The following is a 23996-nucleotide window of genomic DNA, read 5'->3' as shown; positions in this document are numbered from 1 at the left end:
TCTTGGCTCTACTCTTGTGAGCCCCCACCTGAAATACTGCATCTGCTTCTGGGGTTCCAGCACAAGAGAGACATAAACCTGTTAGAGCACCTCGAGAGGAGGGCCATGAAAATGAAGAAAAGCTGAGAGAGTTGAGGTTGTTCTGCCTGGAGAAGAGAAGGCTCCAGGGAGACATTATTGAGGCCTTTCAATATATAAAAGGGACTTATAAGAAAGATGGGGATAAAATTTTTACGAAGGCCTGTAGTGACAGGACAAGGGGTGTGGTTTTAAACTGAAAGAAGATAGATTTAGATTGGACATAGGAAAGAAATTTTTTATTATGATGGTGGTGAGACGCTGGAACAGGTTGCCCAGAGAAGTTGTGGATGCCCCGTCTCTGGGAGTGTTCAAGGTCAGACTGGGTGGGGCTTTGAGCAAACTGATCTAGTGAACGATGTCCCTGCCCACAACAGGGGTTTGGACTGGATTATCTTTAAGGGTTCTTTCCAACCCAGACCTTTCTATGATTCTGTGTAGCTCATGAAAATGAAATAGTTATCATTTTGGCAGATCATTGTCAGGATAGTGCACAGATGTATCCCTTTAACACAGACATGATTCAGTCACAAATAAATGCCCAGTAAACACTTGAAATAGATATCCTAAAATGTTTTATTCTTTTAAGAGGTTAGCTTTGTTTTATGACTGGTTTACACATATGATTCGTTTGTTTCTTATTACTAGATCAAAGACTGAGGTGGTATAGTTTCATGTAAAGACACACCTAGAATGGAAACTAGAACTACTGTTATACCATGATGTGCAGAAAAATTCAAGCTCTCTGAATATGAAGCCTATCTGTTCTAGGTAACATCAAATTAATTTGTGACTAAAAAGTTTTGCACCCATAAAATCTCTTGGCCAAGTCAGAATTATTGTTTAATCAAGGATTTTTTTTTTCCTAGAAAGATGTTGAAAAAAATATTAAGTGGTACTTGAAAAATTGTAAAACTCTCAAATTCTATAGATGTAAAAGTAAATTAAAGTTATTCTAAATAAAAAAAAAAGAAATTACTTAAATTTTAAATAAGATTTAAAAAATATTTAGGCACTGAAAATTTTTTTTTTCTTGAAATAGGGAAATGAGGCAATATTTGTGAAATCTTGTGTTTCCCTTATATCTGAGTTTTTAGCTCTAGAAAAGTTTTAGCAATAAAGATGCACCCTGCCTCACTTCATAGGTAAACTTTTTGGAAATTAGACTTTGCTAACAAAATGGATGCCACTTTTGACGGAGCAGAGTCACAGACAAGTCTATTTTAAATAAAAGATTACTGTATGTTTTTCTTTTCCCTTTTCTAAGGAGTTATGACAAGCCAGTTAAAAAAACAAATTTAATATGTGCTAAGATTTTTATTACAAAGCTGTAAATTAGTTTCTTTATATATTCCTTCTCTTTTCCAAGGCTCATTGCAGACTAATTTAAAGTAACTAATAATAAACACAAATAAAGCCCAAATGTCAACTAGGGCGGTGTTCCTAACATCTCTTTCTCTCTCTCCTAATTAGTTGGCATAAGAAATTTAATGCACGAGGATCTAAAATCAGAGAAACCACTAAGGAAGATACCGACACTTTCACTACAAACCTAAACTTGATAAATATTCATGCAATAAACTTTGTGTAATACTAAACCGTATTAAAGTTCCTGCAGAGCAGCAAGTGGGAGGTATGTTGCATCACTAAGTCTGGTGTTGATGAGTCTAATTAGAAAACCTATTATTTACCCCAGGAGGTTTCCTGAGGAAGTCAAAAGGAGATAAGCAACATTCAGTGATCAGCCAGATGATCTGACTCTATTGAGTCAGACATGCATGACGAAAACATCCTCAACATCCACGTGTCTGCAGGAGTGACAGTGCATTTGGAGGACAGTATGTCAACCGTAATTGGGTCAGACTGTCCTTGCTACAGTCTGAGGTCCCTGATTAAAAAGTGCCTTGCTTGCTTTCTTCACCCTGTTGGGGCTGACCTTGGACACTACAAACGATATTTTAAACAATGTTTTTGTGAACTGTATGATAGAGATCATTAGCAAGGCAGAAAACACAATATAAGAACTGCCACATTGACTGATTAACTCATCTTTACTTAAGATTCTGCTGTTTGTCCCTGCAAGGTATTTTCAAAGTTATTATCAACAATCAAGCTTTAACTAATTTTAATAAAATCATATAGAAATGTATTACTTATATTCAAAGAAAGCTCTACACCACAGGTGAGAATTGCAGCTGCAAGTGAATGTTGTTAGTTCTGTTTTTCCTAGTGGCAAAATCCATAATGCCATATGGTCTAATAATAATAATGCTATCCTTTATTGCCTGTCCTGGACAGTGAAGTAGAGCATCCTTTGACATCCCTTGCAGCTGTGTTTAGCTGCACACCCAAGCTGGGACAACCTGTCTGCCGCCAGCTGTCCTCATGTCAGGATACAGGACCCAGACTTCTGTGCCCTGTCCTAATTCCTTCCGGAATAAAGGGCTTTATCCTTCAATTTTTTTTCTGCACCTTCCTGCTTATTTTCCGTACTCAGGAAACAACAACAAAAAAAAGCTAGACTCTGCTGCTGGGTTGTTGATAACTGGCTAGTGGTAGTGAATTCAGAAGCAGCAAAATCTGCTGTCTCTGCTTGTGAGGAGGGGTAGGATATGCATCCACTGTGCCCATTCCCAGCTGAAGTCTCTAAGAGCAGCTCCAGCATCCAAACAGCTGTGAGCATCGAGAATACGTTTGATGTTCCTCCATTAATTCTTCCTCTTTTAATCAGAGCTCCTTGAACAGGAGTGAGAAATGCAGTATCTGGGGAAAAACAAGTAAGCAGGAAAGGAGGAAGCAGATGATGGCTAAGATACACCATCAGCAAGAATACAGCAATAATGAAGAAATTGTTTGTGTGATTGAGTTTGTGAACAACAAAGTACAGATTTTGAGTCATGACATATTGGTCAGGTTATGATATTCAGTGCATTATGTTTCTAGCCATGCAGTGAGAACAAGGAGGGTAACTACACTTTCTGAGACAAATAAATAAATAACTTATTTATTTTACGTGTCATGTCCTGCAACATTACTGTCAGTTCCTCTGCTTCCCACTAGTTTACATAAGCCTTCAAAAGATCTTGATTTTTGCAAGCTAAACAAGCTGCCAATGCAGCACAAATCAAAATCATCAAGTATAGAAGACTAAATTGCTGCAGTAAAATGGACTGGTTGGAAACCATGCTTCAGCAGTCATCAATATCATTTACTAAGAAACCATTCAACAACACAAAATTGTGGTAGATGTACCCAAATCCTGACTACATTTTAAAAACTATTAAAGACAAAACATGAGTTATGTTGTAAAATGTAAATCTTTTTAATAAAAAAACCACTTCACAAATTCTAAATCATTATAGTAGCACTCTGGTTCCCAATTTGTCCTATCATCCTACAGAGAAAAACAGAGAACAAAGGCTCATGTATTATATTGTAAATTTCCATAGCAGACGAGCTTGCTTTCTTAATGTGCCACATTCAAGTTTTTTCTTTGTTGATGTTTTCCAGTTGAGTGGACCAATATCTAAAAGTCTGCAAGAAGTACGAAGGAATAGAGAAAATGCAATCAAAACTTCAACGGTAACATTATATTTGATACAGACACTAATGAAATTATTCTAACTGCCTTCTTTGGAAAAAATAACCTGGTGTGCATACTAAAAAAAAATTCATGTAAGGTCTTTGGATTATGGAAAATGTCAGTATTGATGATAATAAGCAGATTTGGTTCCAGTTTTATTTTTCATCTTCATTTTAATATTCATGAATAATTCCTATTTTTTTAACGGGACAATTGGTGGTGAAAGATTATTAAGTTCCTGTAAAGTTAGAGTTGATGCTGACATTCACCCTGAATTCAAACTATGACATTAAACTTCTTGCAAGATGATTCAAAGCAGCAAGAAATCAAGAAGTTCATGACAGAAGGAAAGGTGGAGATGAGAAGTTAACTGAAAGATTTTTTTTTTTTTGCAAGACAGATGGTGTATACTATTTAACCTGGCATATAAATATTATTTTGAGTCAAAATTGAACAAAATTATATTTTGTAATGAAAGTTTTGGTCAACCTCATCATGATCTACAAGATACAAAATTGTGAAAGTGGATTTTAGTCTGAAAACACATTTACTGGGGTGATTTTTTTTTGTCTTAACTTTTTCAAACATTTACATTCAAAGATTTACATATACCTAATTAGCATGCTTGGAAAAAATTGGGTGCAGAGGATGTTGTGGAAGCCTTTTTAAGTTGTTATGTTCTAAAAGATTAATGACAATAAATAAAATGTTGCTAAATATTTAATGCTTTTCTTTAAGATTAATATGTTTAACTTTTCTTGGTGTTTTAATACAGAAGAGCTCTGCCAAAATGCAGAGGTTAGTCTAGCTAATGACATCATTAACTATCAACCTCCCTTGCTTTTAGTGTGTTTTGGACACATTAAGAAGCTTCAAAGTGATACAGCACTAGTGTCAGATCAGATATTATTACATTGACCGGATCCTTAAAATGTGCAGTAGCGCATATAGTGCAAGAAGTGCATGTGAGAGCAAATGAACGAAACAAACAGAACACTATGTAACAATAGAATGACTCAGTGAATACAGAAAAAATCACCTCAGCTTTTAAAAACTTGTTAATTTGTCCTCTCATTAACATATTTTAAAAAACAGAAATAGGAATCGGTCAGCAAATTTAGCAATACTGATAAGAAAGAGGTAAGAGTGAGATCTTAAATCAGCTTTCAGTCTGTTTACCGTAGAGAAGGACAACTCTTGCAGGTAAGAGTCAAGGATATTAAGAAAAGATGAGAAGAAAATTAAAATCACAGAAGTAAAATTACAAGATAGAAATCTACTGCTAGAAGCTGCAAATCCAAGAATGCTACAATTCGTGGAGAAGCTGAAGGAGCCTTTGTCACCTCATGATCTCCCATAGCTGCCATATATACATCAGGAAACACCCACCAGGAGAAAAGAATTGTTTCTCTTCCCTGTAATGCTCTTTATTTAAAACCACTCCAGGAGCTGGCAAGCACTCAGAAAACAGACTAACTATCTCTAGGGGGGCAGAAACACAGGCCATGTTATCATGCTATATAAATTGCTTTTGCTTTATTGAGTTTGACTCTTGGACCATTTGTACTGATTTTACACCACGGATTTTAACTGTTTACTTACAGTGATGTGCATGAGAGGGGCCTTTGAGATACGAGAGATTGAGAGATTTCAGCAGCTGGCACAGTATTTCATTTATTACTTTCTCAAAAGAAACAAGCAGAACAAAAAAAACCCGAACAAAACAGAACTAAATATTCACTGTCAGACAGAAGAAAATAGAACAGAGAATTTTGCTTTCAATTTGTATTCTGAGAAAAGAACTGCACCACAAAGAGTTAGAGGGACCATAAATCAGTTAAATTGCCTGCTTTCCAGATGCTGTGGCTTCATCACTGAGAAAAATAAGGCAAACTCTATGTCCCAAATACCAACATCTAATTCCATAATCTCCAGGTGATGACCTTGACGTGCAATCCTTGCTGCAAAGCCAGCGCTGCGGAGGAGCGTCACACAAATCCCTTTTGCATGAGCCCATCAGGAGATCTCGGTTCATCTCCTGAACAGCCCACAGTGTTTCTGTTGGACAGTTCTGGGGACACAGATTAATTCTCCACACCTTTGGGCGTCTCAATGCGGCAGGTGAACCAAGGCTCTTGCCGCCGGCCACTGGCTCCTTCTGCAGGAGAGGGGCAGAGAGATGCCCTCCCTGAAGATGGTGCCAGCCCACAGAGAGCTGAGTCACCCTGCACAAACACCTCAGTTATTGCCACCCTGAGGAGGAAATGCTGCCCTTGCTTTCCAGCATCTAATTTTAACAACACACAGCTCACTGGAGTTTGATGGCTCAGCCAAGTGGGTACCATTAGGTAGCGTGAATGAAAGTCTTCTCCCCGCACATTACCTTCCTACCAATAACAGGAGAAAAAGTTGTAATGGGATGGAAAATGAAATTCAGAGTGGTTGACAATTCGTTTCCTCCCATCTTCCAATACAATCTTTCTCTAATCAACAGCCACCAATGAATCCATATTTACCCAAAACTGTGTACACAACCACTAGCACAAGTTCAGCTTCCTTATGCACTATCACAGTTTAATCTATGGATTTTATCACTATTTTAAATTATCATTATTTGAAAATTTCTTGAATTTCAAGTTCTGTTTTTATAATAAATTCACAAGGGATACCTAAGTCTCAGGAAGGACAAATGCTGTTGCTTTAAAAGCTATGGGAGAATAAATTAAAATGCTTATTTAGAAAAAAAAGCTTCCCTTAAAATAAAATCAGGCAGTGCATGCAAATTTCATGTAGTATCTTGCAGTCTGTTCAAGCCAAACATTAGTCAGTAGTTTTCTAGAAGGTATGTGGCTACTCTTTAACTAAAAAGTACAACCGGTCATTTTCATATAAACATGAAATGCAGTTTCTGCTTTGAAATCAACAGTTTGAAGAAATGTATTCAATTAAAACAGAAAAACAAAGAAATAAAAACAAACAAACAAACAAAAGGCTTTTTATATTTCTTTTTCCTTTTCGCTTTAGATATCAACATTTTAATTCCTTTTTTCAAGACTATGTACAACAACGCCAGGCCACAATTTAATTTACTGCTTGGATGCAGTCCAATCATTCAAGTTTTCAATAAAACATTAAAACATGTCATGTTAAACGTCCACTTAAAACAACATGGGAGAGGATGAAGTGCAACTTTGATAACAATATACAAAAATATAAAGCAAAGGCTCAGAATCTTGTTTTTTACAGCAGAACTGTGAAATAAGCAAACTTCTGTCTCTCTACTTTTTAGGTAAGCTTACTTGGAAGAAAATGTAATTTTACAATAGATTGTTGCGAATTAATCTCTCTCCCTCTCTCTGTGTTGTATGTATGTGAGCACATATACCCATACGTCCATGAGTCCAGGGGCTGGAGGTGGCAGCAAGGGGGGTGTTCAGATGGCAGACGCATCAGGCCACGTTTCAAGCACTAAACCAAGACTGCAGGCATTCGTTAACAACGCACATATTGCTGATGGTCTGTGCCCACAGCTTCTCACTGTTTTCTCTACACAAACCCAACTGCCAGTCTTCCAGTGTGTATCCTCAGCTGGCTGTGGGGGCATAAGCCAGCAAGTGCTGCTGGCCGTGCTCCTCGGTGGCCTGGGCTGGGAGGCCAACGTCACAGCCGTCAAGGTGTTCAGGCTTGAGAGTTCCTTGGTGAGAGAAGGACAACTTCTCTCTGCCTTATCATGCCTTGCTTTTACTTGCTGTCTTTCACTCCTGGGCCCTTTCACTCCCAAAAGGGATCTTACCTGCTCCCAGTAACATATATCTTGTTTTGGGTTTTGTCACCCTCTTTTTGTATTTAGTAGGATGTCCTGCTTATTTGTGGTCTCTTGTGCTTGCATTCTTTATTGTACAACTTCTATCCCTTGGGATCTTCCCAAAATCTGCTATATAAGTCTTAGTTCACACCTTACTCACTCACTTATTTAAAATACTTGTACATTTTGCTGGCTATGTCATCACAGTGTTGCAAAATACTTACATACTGCTACTGGTTACACAATTTTAGTATGCTTATGTTTGTGTTCAAAGCCATATGGACAATATTTTTGCGGGTTCAAATTCTATCTTGCTTAATGGACTTTTACTGTGTCACAGGCCTATGTTTTTCCTATAGAATCCAAGATTCTTATCTAGAGACTTAGATTTTTCAATGTTCTGGTATGATCTGTTTTCCAAAACAACATCATTCCTACTATTTGCACAAGAGATATGGATCTTCCCCGCACTGTAAGTAAACCTTTTTCTTCTGCCTCTGCCTCCAATCCTGGCATGGCTGGCAGCAGGCAAAACAGTGAGTAAGGCAGAGAATATAATCCTGTTCTGTTTTACAAAGTCAAATACTTTCAGACAGTATTTGCAAGCTGTTCATTTAAGTTGTTTGATAACGTGCTGAGATACTAGAACTGGGAATTATAAATCTAGCACTAGGTAATGCAGTCAATGCAGAAAAAAGAATAAAATTAATTGCTTTCTGGCTTTGATGAAGCACAAGTAGACCTGGCATGCACTTCTGCTATGAAAGGAGGGAGTTATGCCTTTTAGTTATAAAAAAAAACAAGACCCAAAAAGTGTCCGTTTCCTTATATGAAATGTGGGGAGGAGGATAGAAAAAAAGACATGGAATACAGTAGAGGAAAAGAAGTGAAGAAATGGAAGTGCAAAGGGCCAGGAGCTCTTGTAACAGACCCTGATGCCCTGACCAGTGACCTCTCAGTTCTGGGTCCCACAGGAGTGATCAGGAGGTGGGAGCCCAGGAGAAAGACACCTGCAGCTCATGCTGGAGATGGCACCCCCAGGGTCCTGTGACACCACTGACACAAGGCTCTGCTCTGAGCAGAGCTCCAGGAAAGAGGATCCGAGTCTGACAATGCCACAGAAGGAGAGGCTGAGCTGCTTCTCTCTTGTGGGGTGTAGTCATGGACAGGTTTTCAGAGCAAAAGCACAGATGGTGTAGATTTGGATTTCAGCTCTACATGAAGACATCAACAAAGATGGAAAAATACACCTGGGGTGGCTGCTTAGTCTTTCTCTTAGCTCTAGATTGGCCTCTGCATGGAGACAAAGTAGTGAAGCAGTGTGGATGAGCGTACACACAACTTGTGTCAAGATGGGTAAAAAATTGAGGACTTCATCTTGTCAGGCTGTAAATGCAGCAAAGAAAAGAGGACTGAGAGAAGAGGAAATATCTCTTGAAACAGGAGTAAAGCATGCTTTTATCTTGGCTTTCACTGCAGCAAAGATATTCTCTGAAACTGCTAAATCAATGTTCTGATGTTCTCTAATGGAAAAACCGCTCACTGTATTTTGTGCAGAGCAACACTTTGTGACTCTGCTGTCGCTTAGGGCACAGGGAGCCCCATTGGGGTTAATTTAAATGGGTGACTTGTAAAGATGCTCTATTGTGTTTGCTGTAGTAGACAGAATCTCAGAAATATCTTAGCCTGTAACCCTGCAGAAAGGACTGGGGAGAAAAGTAATTATCATTGTTAATTTGTAAATGTCTCCCGTTTGTCAGTCTAAAATGAAATTAGAAGCCCTCCTGAAATAACACATTTTGCAGACCAAGCCAGAGCACAGTCAGGCTACACATGGCAATAAGGAGAATGAGCTTACAGTGCCTCTGAGGGAAGAGGCTCTCAGGAGATCATTTACAGTCCATCCTCCTGTAACAGAACGGGATCAAACACATCTAAAACATCAGGGAAAGGCCTGGCCTCCTAACAGCAAAGGGACTGGGAATAACGGCGGCTCCCAGAGCAGCACAGCTCAGTGCTCAGCACCTGTTTTTACTGCAGCTGGGGGCTGTTGGTGGGTACGGCTCTGCCTGTCTCTCTGCGTGCCCCCTTGGCAATGTCTGGGAAAAGCGTGGTCCGTGTTCTCTCTGCTCTTGCACTCACAGCTGTTACTGTGAAGCAGTACATCCCATCCCGACTTTCCTGCACTTGTGTAAGGGACTGTGCAAGGCAGCAGAGACTAGATTCATCTCACATGGCCCGAGGAGCACAAGGTCTGAAAGGACAGTGTGTTCTGCAGGCAGCAGTGCCAGTCGCCCCTCGGACACTGGCAGCGGTGGCTCTGCTACGTCTCCATCTGTGTTGGGGGGAAAAGTCACTGATCAGCACACAGGGCACCAGCTGCCACTGCAACTGGTTTCTGTGCTGGGCATAAAGCTGAACGGCAACGGGGAGATGGGAAGAGCCGAGGTCAAACTGTGGTACTTAATGTTTTTCAAATGACGTACTTGAAGAAGTTATTTTTAAACGCTCTGACTCCAGTTTTCCTTGTGTACTCAGGTGATTCTGAAGGCAATTCCTGACTAGCAGAACAGCTTATCTTCCCTGAAAAATCAGGAATGCTCGTATTTCTCCAGAAGCCAAAATGAGTCCCTTCTAAGCTGCCTGAAGGCTAAGGAATTAGCATTTGCATCATTTGCCACAGATGCACCCAGGAAAGTATTTATAGCACGATTAAATTCTCTGCTCCACCAGAGCCAAGATGTGATTCACAGAGACTTGTTTTACATCACTGGATAAGTGGGTGACAATTAAATGGGTCATTCAACAACTGCAGCTCCTTTGTCAGGCTGGGCATGCACTTTCACTGTTTGGTGTGAGGTTCTCAAAGTCACTTGGGAGGCTTTCACTAACAAAATGCCAGCCCATTTCGTGAGAATGACACTCTTTGCCCTGTGAGAAGCTGTGAAAACACCACCTCATTCTTCCTTGGGACAGCTTAGTTCCTGGTGCTTGGTGGCAGAAGGCATAATTCCACAGAATGGGCACTTAGATCTGAAACTGAGAATATCAACACTGAATGATGGGAATTCTCAAATGTCAGAGTGGGTGAGAAAACCATCTGAAACTTCAGTTTCTGCATCTGGAGACAGAATTCACCTTTGTAACTCTCCTTACAGGCTTCGTCATAAGCGTTCTTAAAGTAAAACCATAGTAAAAGTTAATTGTACTTAGATTATTTGTCTTTCTGTTGCTAAAACTAACAAATTCCTGTACTTCACAATGGGAAAGTACTGTCATTTCATGGTTCTGACTATATTCTTTACCCTCAAAGGGAACTCAGTAAGTGCCATGGTAAGGACAGGATTCATACCTCTTTGCTGGCCTCAGGAGGCAATTCGCCAAGGCAGATGAGCAGACTTAAAGGATGCTCAGAATCCAGTTACTCTTTCCATCTTTGCCTTTAGCCAGGAGCTTTGCTGTAGGAAAGAAGTGAAGAATGCCTGTTCTATTGAGTGTGCTCAGAAAATCTGTTATTTGTAGCACATGCTCATACTAACTGGTTTTACTATAACTGGTGCACAGTTAAAGCATTTTTAGGGTAGATCTATGCTTATGACTAGGCTGCATTCTTAGCTGAGTTACACTGCTGCCATGAGTCTGTCACAAGCACATGACTGAGCAGGCAAGCAAACAAAAATAAATACTCCCAGAAGTGCACGCTAGTTGTCTGTGGTCTGATTTTTTACCTCAAAAAAACCACAAGGAGCAGATTACACCTAAAAGTCTCAGATTTCTGTCCAAGCTTCTGACTTGAGCTAACCCTGCTCAAGTCCAAAAGAAATATAAACCTAGAATGTTTAGATGTGTGTAGTCCCCTGGAAAGATGAGCTTAAACTCACATGAACCAGTTGAGATGTTCTGCTTTATAGGTCAGGTATCAACACTGGCAGAAGGTGAGACGCTTGTAGCACTGAGCGCCTTACAGATCAGATAAACTTCTCTTTGCTGTGCCCTGGACACTTCTGGGAGACACAGCAGTGTCTTTTCTGTTCTCCCCCTTTCCCTTTGTTACCGAAATCCAGAAAAAAAAGCTCCTTAACAGCAATAAGAAGTTAAGAAGCAGGCACTTCTTTATTGCAGCGCTGGACGCATGGGGGATCGCTCCACCTAGCGTGCACACCTGTTCGATCAACAGCACAGGTTAAATACACATTAATTATACATATTCACTAAATTTCTGAGAAATATTATACATAAACATCAACTTCCCAAGAAATCATTATAATATTCCCTACCCACTTGCACATGCTCAGTCTTTTGAGTCGAGGGTCTTTTGGTGGTCTTGGTGGTGGTCAGAGCGCCCCCTCCTCGAATTCGCTGGTCAAACTCCTCCTTGAAGTCTCAATATATGGTCTTGAGCTCAAGGTCACGCTGTCCTTGAAACTTTCTGGCTCCAAAGTGATGGCTCAGGGCCTATTTTCACAGGTGGCGTTTGAGGTGTTTGGGACCTACCATTGTTCTAACACCCTTCTTAATTACCCCCAGACATGCTAGACTAACTTCTAACAAATGGGATATTATAATATCTCTAAGATTCTCATTCCCTCTAAGAACAAATAGATTTCATATAAAATTTAAACTATGTGACTACAGTTCTACAGTTAGCAAGAATCACCTCATATTGATATTTAATTTTCAACATTTATGTCATGTAACACCTTTGTGACAGTAATTATGCATCATCAAGAGGATAAAAGATTTCTAAACCTCTTTTCCTACCAGTCAATTTTGAACCAACCTCAGAATAATTTCAAAAGTCCTGGATTCACAGCAACTCATAAAGGACTTGATCTTGTCACAAACCCAAAACCTATGGAGGTAAATCTTCCTGAAATTTGGAAGCACTTGGGTAGGGGTTTGCAGCAATTATCTCATCTGTTTCTCTCTTTCTCTCCTCATCCAGTACAGCTAAATAAATGCATACTGAGCCTTCTTATTCTCTTTTATTACTATTTATCTGAGCATTGAAGTATGCTTCATTCGTCTCTCTGGGAATGAAAAGGAAGAGGCAAGTTGGTTCTGTTTCTATGCCAGCCTACACATTTTACTGCTTCTTTCAGATAAACAAAGTGAGGACCTGTCTGTTTGCCTGAAGAAGAGACTGATTCACAGATGTTTGGTGACTTAACAAAAACACAAATGCCATAGAGTTGTAAAGAGCATACTGATACAATTAAAACTGGTTGTAATTAAAACAATTGACTGATATCAGAGACATTACAGCACTGTAGGGTGCTCACACTGCACAGCTGTTCTCACTGGAGAACACCTGCAGTTAAAAGGTACCTTTCTGACAGTGCAACTCTGTTCATACTGTGAACTTGGTTTAGCTTAAAAACTATATATGTATTTATCTCATATCAGCTAGAATACTTTTCCAGAAACTTTTAAGTAACAAACTTTGTCCTATTGCCTTTCAGCCACTTTTCTCTGCTAAAGTAGCACCATGATTGTTATGCCTGTGTAAGGAAATAAATGAGCTTTTGGACGGACAATATTTGCTTCAGGTCTGAAAATGATTAAGGAATGTCTTAATGTGAATGAAAGGGAAATTTGCAAAAAAAAAGGTTGTGCCCCAATTTTCCTAGGAAGGGCACAGTTAATGAAAATTGAAAGGTAAAACGTTCTAAAATGGGGGAAGGAAATGTTTTTGGTTTTTTTTTAATTTCAGAAAGAATGTTATTCATAGTAGGTTGATGTGGCAAATTATATTCATATCTGACCACACTTAATGAGATTAGAAGTGCTGTGAGAGGATAAGTCAATGCAAAACCACAGGTGACCCTGATCACCGCTCTTGCTGACAGCCTTAGTAGATACAGAAAACGAATCATTGTCCTGTAAGACCTTGCAGAAATGCTTCAGGGGCCCTTTTAATGCTTAATACTATCATGGCCTGATAATTCTGTTGTGGTAAAAATTTACCATTAATTTGAGGAGTTAAAAAAGCTAGCCTGCTCCAGGCTATGAGAAAAAGAAAAAGTGCCAGAAAAATAAAAGGTGGATAATTCATCAATGAAGCCATGGGGTTAAAGAAACTGAAACAGCAAACACAGACTGATTAAAGAAGATATATGCAACAGTGTACAACCAATACAAGTTTATTTTCTCCGTAGAAAATTCTGAAAGAGTTAGTTAAGAAAGAATCAAAATTGCGGTAATGGGGCAGTTAGAGCAGAACTCCATCATCACTCGTTAGAAGATTATTTGAATGTTTCCCCTAGGAAAGAGACATCCTAGCAAGTTTGAAACTCTAAACTCTTTTTGAAATCTCCATTGGACACTGCTGGAGGAAATCAGTCTGAAAGTTGGATAAGGATGAAAGAACTGCACTGCCTTCTCTCTTCCTACCATCCACCATCCACCCCCATGTCGATGAACAGCTACCTTAATTTTGCCCGAAGACCAGTGTAATTTACTCAGTACAAAAGGGTATTTTCTCACATATTTATGGACTTTCTGAAATGTCTGCAAGCAAGACCATCAATCACTGCCAAACATATAATGTGTGCTCCAGTGACTCAGTTTTTTTTCATATACACCTGTCAAAGTGATATCAGACTGTAGTACTGACATTGCAGTACTGAGCAGGAGTGGGTAACTTGCTCCTACAGCGTGTGATCCAGCCTTGGTAAGTGTGGAAATGGAAGGGAAAAAAGTGTCAGGAGAACCTGATGGGTGGCGAGACAGAAAGAGGGCTGGGAATTTTCTAAGGGATAACACATGTGACAGGGAGGTGATTAAAAGGGGAGCAACCAAAGGCAAAATACCTCTTATTTGGTCCCAAGCTAGAAACACAACAGCGGCTACCATGGCTCTGAAGAACTGCTAAATTTGTGCTTATAGCCATGTCTGGACCTGTGGTTGTGTATCCAGTAACTGCAGGGAAGCAGACCACGTATTTCTTTAAACTGCTGTTTTGACCCTGCAGAGAGAAACGACCCTTTCTTTGACAGCTGGGTCACTAAAGTCTAAGTATTGTCCTTGTCCTGTGTGTACCAATTTACTTTTCCCTGTCTTAGAAAAATCCACAATTTGCTTTGTGGTCGTGCCTGTTTTCAGAGACCAGGAGCTTCCCACCACTGCAAACTGACACAGGCAGCCCTGAGTGCGCGGGTCTCAGCCAGGCTTTGGCTGGTAAAACACTGAGCTGTTACAAATCCAGCATCAAACCCATTTCAAAGCCATTTAACAGCACAGATGTAACTAAAATACGTATACAAAATCTGTTAATGTTTCACTGGGAGCTGGCACACATTGACAGGAGCAGCTGTAATCTTGTGTAGTCTTTGTGATGCTGCATGTATCCCATGATGCTGGGTTAAACATGAAGAAGAAAAAAGTATAAAAGCAGTTTATGCATAAGATTAGGCAACTGGGACCTCTAAAATAGCCTTTTTTATAGCAGGATTCATGGAGTTTCTAAAAAAGGAGGCAGAGCAGACAGAGCTCGCTAAGCACAGTGGGTTTGTGGGGCATCGCTGCTTTATTGTGTGCAGCGGGAATCAAGTCACACTGCCCCGCTTTGACACACCAGATCTACCAGGTGCCTGCCTGCTATAGATCCACATTCTTGTCACATTCACAATCTCAGTGTTCCTACGAAAATCTAGGGAATAATTAAATACCTAAATGGCTTTTAGCACTACCTGAGTGTAAATCTTAGAGACTGGTTCCTGGGCCAGAGGAGTAAGTAAATCTGTGAGGGGACATTTTTATTTCAAATGCTGGTAATCAGGAGGCTGAGAAGGATGTGAGCATCAGGAATGCCATTGTTACGTTGTTTTTTTTTTCCATGCAGGAGATAAGTAATTTGAGTGTCTAAAGCACAGTGATGAGTTTCATTAGGTGGAAAAAATATCTGGAATAGGTGTCATAGTGCTGCAGTTAGATAAGGAACTTCAAACAATTTTCATAATCAGCTTCAGGGATATCAAAGACCATAGCATTTTTTGCTTTCTGCTGTGCAATTCTGCTAAATTTAGTGTCAATGGTTTTTCTTGCTCTCATTCCTCTTCATTCCAGGGCAATTTTAGAAGTGAGAAATTTTATCTGTTCTAATCTCTTCTCCTTGTAAAACATTTTGCTACACAAATATTGCCTTCAGCTGCACCAATCAAACGTCATCTTCAGCAGAACTCAGCATTCCCTACCACTTTGCACATCACAACAGCCTCTGTGGAACGGATGCGCCCGGCCAGCCAAGGCCAGTGGGCAGGTGCGAGCAGCAGACGCAGTGCCCCAAGCTCAGCGGAGGGTGCAGGACAAACTGCTCTCTGTGCTGGGACTGCTCAAAAAAAAGCCATCATGGACTGATAATTCCAAAGATGCACAGCATAAACCTCCTCTGTCAGCTGTGGTAAGGGTGTCATTAAAATCACCCTTTTCCTGAGGTTTGAAGGGAAGTCCAGCAAGAGTAGCAGCAGAAAAGGTGATTGAAATCCACTGTTCCATTCACTAATTTTATGTCCAACAAGCTGAAGGGAGGAGATTGAATCACTCAGTCTGCTGCTGATCTGAAGAATTGCTCAATTTTCTAGATTACTTGTATTAATTACCTGGCGGTCATGTTCAGGTGCTGCAGCAAATACCTTTCTGAAGAGCAGGAGAAACTTCAAACACTTGTTGGGCAAAGTGCTTTTTGATCCTTTCCAACTTGAATATGCTTTCAATTTTTGAACCTCAGCTCAAAATATCCTGAAAAATTATGTCCTAAGACATCCAAAGGAATTTTGTGTAAAGTGTCTTTAGGCACAGGAAATCATGGTATGGGATTTTTTAACATCCTAAGTGGGTATGCTGCCCTCCTTGCCCTTCTACTGCCCCAGCTGCTTTGATAAATGATACTCAAAACCACTTGATTGATTTCTACAGCTCTACTTCTCTTAAAAATGAAACAGTTTCATTATTATCCTGTAAAATGGAATATTTAATTTAAGTAATGTGTTCCATACACCCTGAGTTGTTTTGTTTTCTTTATAACAAAAATGGAAATATAGTCTTCAACCTAGTTAGAAATATTTTTCAATTTGTTGGAAGACTGCAAAAAAAGGCAAATTTTCTTTATCCTGGGAAGATCTGGCAATAGAAACTGAAAAGTACAGAAAATTCAATGTAGAAGCCCTGGCCTACACATTTATCATGAATTGAGATGGAGATGTTGAAACACTTGCAGAAACTGAATAAAAGTTATGTTTCCAAGACCTATCAATCATTATGATATTAAGGAAGGTTAAGTTGCTTGATTCTTAAGCATGACACACTCTTTTGCCAACCTAATGAATGCACTAGAAAAGTAGATCCTTAGTAATTTTCAGGATTAAAGAGAATCTATATTTGTATCATTTGTTGAAAGCTATCTAGTATACCGCTCTGATGTTTTCTGCATCATGTCTGTAATTATAAAATAAATAGGAAATTCCATATGCCCTTCTTAGAATAGCAAAGATGGCTGAATACCGAAAAAGCAATGTTTTCTCTTTCAAATCCTAGAGTCTTTCCAGTTTTACAGTGTATGGTGGTTTTTACTCATATTGGTAACATTCTCTGTTAAGTGGTTTTTTTTTTTTCCATAAAGATGTGTGGGGATAGCTGTTCTCCATAAAAATGTTTCTAAAAGGAAAATATTTGGGAGGAAACATGGCATTTTTTTTTAATTACTGACCACATCTAATGTTTAATTATTATACTACTGTTTCAAGAGAGGCAAAATTTCCACTCTGAGAGCAAAGCAGTGCAATCTGTCTTTAATGGATCAAACATACTGTGTCAATAATAACTGACATAAAATGCTTCCAAGAATTTAACTGTTCTGAAATTAAAACAACTGTGAACTTGTTTATTTTTACAGGTTGAATGATGTTCACAAGCAGTGTCCAAACAAACAAAATGGCCTAAATGAGCTACTTGGAATAAAGGATTTCAAAACTGCAAAAGCAACATTAGAGTTTTAAAATGCGTTTTGAAACCATAGGGTGGGATTCAGGTAGAGGTGGGAGCTGTGGGTGCACCGGGGTGCTACAGTGCAACTCTCATCCCGTGATAGCATCACTCACCATCTGACTGAGTAAATGGAGATTCTGGCTTACCGGGCCAGTGAGCAAGGCTGATATTACCAAACTAGACTATAAAATCAGGAGAATTTGGGCCACTGCAGAAAAACTAAAATGGGTATAGGCTGTTAATATGAGAGGGGGTAACGAGAACATAAACTAATACAAAGGGCATGCCCAGGGCTGTGCGAGGATCCTCCAAGCCCTTTTGTGCCAGACAGGGGCAGCCAGGATGGGGACAGCAAGTGGCTGGTGCCCCTCTACGCCTCGGCTCCTGCGCTCAGGGGAGGAGCAAGGAGGGACCAAACGTCCTCTTCTTGGGGCCAATGTCTGGAGGTAGAGCGGGAAAACCCTGTTGGGAGCGAGGAGTAGCGAGAGCTGAGGATGCAGCTGAGAGGAGACAGAGCTGTGCTAGCCCTCTCTGATCTCCACGGAATCACAATGGGAAGCACATCCCTAACTCCTGCCATAGTTATTGCAAAATACTGATACTTCTGAAGTTCAATTTTGTGTGAAACTAAACAGGGGTAGTACAAGGCACATAAATAGCCTTTTCCATTCATTTGAACAAAATACATGTACTTTTATAAAACATGGGTATATAGCATTTAGTTTAAAATGTGACAAGTATCTCACATAAAACTTGAAGCTGAACATGAACTTTACTTTCCCACTAAATGGCATGCCAATTTTTTTTCAAAAGTTTTCATAGGCTATATCCAGCCTGATTTACCAAAGGTATCTGGTGTGTGCAATGGTCATAAATCCACAGACTTCAAACAGAGGGATTAGTGATAGAGGAAGTCTCCCACACTGTATTATCTTGACTTTCCTTGTCCTTGCAGGTTCAGCTCTCCTTCTCTTGGACAGCTTTTTACACCACGTCAGGCAACACAGCAGCAGCCGCTGCCCCGCTGAAGCTGGGCTTGCCGTCGCTCTCGCCTTGCACAGGAAGATTCAGCCTCCTGCTTTTTTCACTGATGCAGGACTTTTTCTCTTTCCACAGCACTGAACTGAACTTTGGCTGCATCTGCCAAAATCTCAGGACTTCTGTCAAAATTACTGAAAACGAAAGTTGCTGGAAGCAGATGAGCAGAAAGGAACCAGGAGCCTGCTTAGCGATGCTGTGGGTTGCTGTTATGTCATTGTGTTATCCCTGGCACGTGCTAATCACTGAGGGAAAACAATTAGTGTTCATCTCAAAATTCAGTTATGGCCTAAACTATTTATGAAGAATTTCTTCTTTCTTAATTACAGACCCACAGAAACAACAGAGTTAGTTGTTAACCAGCAAGGTGGTAGGAGCAGTTTTTAACTAGATAAAAACACCCATCCACACCTCCTGATACATAGGAGTGTTTCTCTCTTATTTCACTGGATTTTTATTTTTTTTTTTTAAAGTATAAAGATATGAGAACCCCAAGCACACAGGTCAACTGGATATTTATAGACAGCCCAACATCTGAAAAGCATGCCATGTATTCTTAACAATTATGCCCTATGTCTTTGCTGGTGATACTCTCTGTTGAAAATCCTCTATCATCTCCTTTGTTTTCTGCATATACAGCTGCAGAAAAACCTTTGTTTTCACCTGATATGGATTCTTATTAACAACCAACAAAGCTTGCAAACACCAGCCACTCACAAAGAGACCGTAGTCCCATGCCATTTGACTCTGTAGACATACTGGGAATTCAAAGACTCAATCATTGTGTGCCATTAGGGCAAATGCAAAAGAAAACTGGTACATTTATGGAAGAAAAATATCAACGATTCCCCTGACTTTTAAAAATATATTTTAAGGTCAACAAGCCAAATAAATACTTTAGAATATGTTTAGCTGAGAAACCTGTGCTAATAGTTTGTGGTAATTCAAAACGGAGACCAATATATGTCTGAAAATGCACTGTAATCATTCCTTAGCAGTTATAATTCATTTATTTTGGACACATACAGTATGAAAAAGTGCCAATTTCCTCAACATTTGCTTTGTATATTGGTTAACCGTAATATATCTTCATACCATTGTTACATGACATAAACGTGGAAAATTAAATATCAATATGAGGTGATTCTTGCTAACTGTAGAACTGTAGTCACGTAGTTTAAATTTTATACGAAATCTATTTGTCCTTAGAGGGAATGGGACCTTAAAGATATTATAATACACATTTGTTAAAAGTTAGCCTAGCATATCGTTAATACAATGGTAAGTCCCAAACACCCTAAACACCACCTGTAGAAATAGGCCCTGAGCCATCACTTTGGAGCCAGGAAAATCAAGGAGCATCGCGACCTGTTCTCAAGACCATATATGGAGATTTCAAGGAGGAGTTTGACCAGCGAATTCGAGGAGGGGGCGTTTTGACGACCACCAAGACCACCAAAAGACCCTCGACTCAAAAGACTGAGCATGCGCAAGTGAGTGGGGAATATTATAATGATTTCTTGGGAAGTTGATGTTTATGTATAATATTTCTCAGAAATTTAGTGAATATGTATAATTAATGTGTATTTAACCTGCGCTGTTGATCGAACAGGTGTGCACGCTAGGTGGAGCGATCCCCCGTGTGCCCAGCGCTGCAATAAAGAAGTGCCTGCTTCTTAACTTCTTATTGCTGTTAAGGAGTTTTATTCCAGATTTCGGTAACACCATGATGTGCTATGACTTTGCCCCTGAGGTTTTAGACGCTCAGACTGACATTTAGACTGAACATACATCAAAGAAAATTGTGAAACAGTCAAACAAGATCAATAGCCAGAAATAAATAGCAACCTGATACACAGGTCACTGAATTATGTTCCCAAAAGTGTTGCAAGGACACAAAAAAAAAACAAAAAAAAAAAGCAAAACCCTCAAAAATTCATTTATCTTGTCTGGATCTATAAAATGTCTGCTAGAACTAGGAATTTTTTTTTTTACATTATACTCCCAAATAACCCAATGAAGGAGTATTTGAAACTCAAAACACTGTCCTGTTATCATGTCCAGAATACTGTCAATATTTTTATGGAATCAGGTGTCAACAAAAAGTACTTACTGATCACACACTGTGAGTGATCAACATGAGGGAAAAGAAGGAGAGTGGCTTTATGAAGGAGAGAGGAACATCAGCAGGGTTACAGGGGGAGCTCAGAAGTCAGAGGCATTAGGGTTATCTGTACGTGTGAATACCTCCTGTGCCACTGTGAGCCGTCTGGAGAAGCTGTTCCAGGCAGAGAACACTCCTCCAGCAGCTCACATACGAAGCCTGGATGTTCACCTCAGCTGAGAAGGACATTGAGGAAACCTGTGGGGCTGGACTTGCAAAACTACAAATGCTTGTGCGAAGCACTTTGTTCTGGTTTTCCCACAGGTACAGGGGCAGCCCTCAGCTACGGGCAGAAGTGTGGCCAAACATACACCAAGAATGGCTGCTGGTTATACGAACCTCTGAGTTGGCCTCTGAGTTGTCTGGGGAATATTCATTTCACAAAGTAATTGCTTCTCTTCAAGCTGAAAAAATTTGTATGAAAACATACTTTTTTTTTTTTTTTCATGACAGCTATTACACAAATGAGAAAGTGTTGATCTGTCTGATTTAATCCACGAGCTATCACCTCCCCCATTTGTTAGCTGGGTAGCCCTGTGGCTTTCTGTAGCCTCTCATGGTTGCGGGACAGGGGCTCGGAGGCAGTGCCAGCTGCTGGGGCTCAGTCTGCCTCTGCAAGCCAATAGCGTCTGTGCTACGGAGAGGTCTAACTCCTGCTGAGTCCAATTTGGAAGCCATTACACTGGGACCCAGCTGTTGGTATCAACCAGGCTATTATTGCATTAATCCATGGTTGAGTGAATTTCTTGGAGATGATATGACCCAGGAAATGGTGTGGCAATTCCTAGGTTTTCAATTGCATTGGAAAAAGATTTCTTTATATTGCAAATGTGACAAAGTCTCATGTTTCATATATTTTTCAGCACTCTAGAGTGCACAAATATAAGAATTTTCCCAAAGAGAAGCCAAATATCCTAGTCAACTGAATGCTGGCAAATGTTGTCCCAATTTTCAAGACAGGTTAGAAGGAAGACCTTGGTAATTACTGCCTCTCAGTCTCGCTTCAGTGCCTGGTAAAGTTATGGAGAAGGTTATTCTGAGAGTTATTGAAAAACACTTGAGAGACAATGCAGTCTTTTGTCATAGCCAGCATGGGTTCACAAGGGGAAACTACTTAATTTAATTTCCTTCTATACAAGGTCACCCATCTTGTTGACCAAGGGAAACCAGTGGATGTGTTTTTGGGGGGATTTTAGGAAAGCTTTTGATAGTGTCTCTCACAGTAGTCTTCTGGACAAAATATCTAGCACGTAGCTAAACAAGTCCATAATACGTTGGGTGAGCAATTGGCTGATGGGTAGGGCTAAAAGAGTTATAATAAATGGTGTTACATCCAGCTGCTGGTCAGTCATCAGAGGGATTCCTTACAGCTCAATTTTATGGTCAGTGCTCTTTAATGTTCTTATAAATTATCTGGATGCAGGAGTTGAATGTACATTAATTAAGTTTGTGGGTGATACTAAACCAGGAGGAGCTGTGGACTCCCCCGAGGGTAGAAAAGCCTTACAGAGAGGTCTAGATAGACTAGAGAGCTGGGCAATCACAACTGTATAAAATTTAACAAGAGAAAGTGCTGGATTCTCCACTTGGGATGGGGTAATCTGCTTGTACATACAAATTGAGAGACAAGAGGCTGGAGAGCAACCCCATGAAAAGAGATCTGGGGGTCTGAGTTGATGGCAGGTTGAATATGAGTCGACAATGTGCCCTGCCAGCCAAAAGCCCAACTGTGTTCTGGGGTGCATCAAGCACAGCATAGCTAGACGGTCAAGGGAGGTGGTTGTCCTACTCTACATTGCACTCTACAGCTCCACCTCGAGCACTGTGTGCAGTTTCGGGCACCTCAGTATAAGACAGACATTAAACAATTAGAGTGTGTCCAGAGGAGGGTGAACAAGATGGTGAATGGCCTTGAGGGCAAGACTTATGAGGAAAGGCTGAGATCACCTGGTTTGTTCAGCTTGGGGAAAAGAAGGCTGTCTACATCGCAGTCCTCAAGGGTGACAGCAGAGAGGCAGGCGCTGATCTCCTCTCTCTGGTGGTCAGCAATAAGACACGAGGAAATGGAACAAAGCTGTTTCAGGGGAAGTTCAGACTGGACATTAGGAAAAGGTTCTTCACTGAGAGGGTGATTGGCCACTGCAACTGACTCCCCAGGGAAGTGGTCATGGCATCAAGTCTGTCAGAGTTCAAGGAGCATCTGGATGACACTCTTAGTCATTTGGGTTTTTTTTTAGGTTGTTCTATGAGAAGCAGAGAGTTGGACTCTCCCATAAAGATAAGAAGATCCTTATGCGACCCTTCCAAATTGAGATATTCTATGGTTCTATGAAATTCTAAATTTTATGTGCTCTTCTGCCCTTGGAAATCTCTTCAGGCACTCTCATCTGCTTTCTTCTTTGGTGTCTGTTTCTGTGACTTTCCATTTCCATCTTACAGTGTTGTAATCTCTCACTGTTTTTGTCATGTTTTCCACAATACCTTGTATCTGTCTGAAAGCTGGAGAACTTGTCTGTGTCTGAACAAACATTGTCGGGTTTCACTGTATTTTACAGCAATTCCTTTTCAGAATAAACAAACATGAGTCAGCACACCCAGAAATCTCAGAAAATGGAAGTTAACACCTTGAAATATGCAAGGGGGAGGGGAAAACCCCATACACTGTTAGGATTGCCTTCCTCTAAGTCTAAGGAGACAAAGCTTTTGTGAGTGGTGCCACTTTTGCTAAACACTTGTTCAGTCAAGTGTCCAGTCTGTCTGTTCCCCTTTCTTACATATAAATATCCTCAACTGTTTGGCCATTAACATTCAAACATAGCAGAAGTACAGAGGTTTTATATCACCCACAAGCTTTTTGAAAATAAGCTGCAGAAAAAATGTCCAAATACCCCTTCACCCTTGGAGACAAAGCTCAGTTGTATAGTTTTACTGAGCCACTGGGGAAAAGGCTCTGCTCTTCAGATACATATGTATGCGAGCAGGTGTAAGCAAAAAGTTAACGAAGCAAATAAAAATGTAATACAGGCTTCTCCAAACAACTCAGGAAAGAATTTTTCTTACAATTTAAAAAAAAAAAGTCAATCTCAGAAGGGCTGAAGACAATTGTAGTAGCTAAAGATGTGCAAAAGGGTGATGGGAACTGTGAAAAATAGTGACACTTTCAGCTTTCTATCCTCAGAAGAGCTCCAAAACTTTGAAATACATTCCATGCTTAGGTAGAAAGAGAAAACAGGGTAAGATAAGTGAAGGACAGAGCCGAAAAGTTTTAGATTTATGTTACCTACCTCAAGTATTCAGGAACTGAACTTATTTCTATAGGTTAGCAATAAGTGTTAGTAGTGTTT

This window comes from Chlamydotis macqueenii, chromosome Z (genome assembly GCF_036417535.1).
Source record: "Chlamydotis macqueenii isolate bChlMac1 chromosome Z, bChlMac1.mat, whole genome shotgun sequence".
Classification (NCBI taxonomy): domain Eukaryota; kingdom Metazoa; phylum Chordata; class Aves; order Otidiformes; family Otididae; genus Chlamydotis; species Chlamydotis macqueenii.
This window is presented reverse-complemented; position numbering follows the sequence as displayed.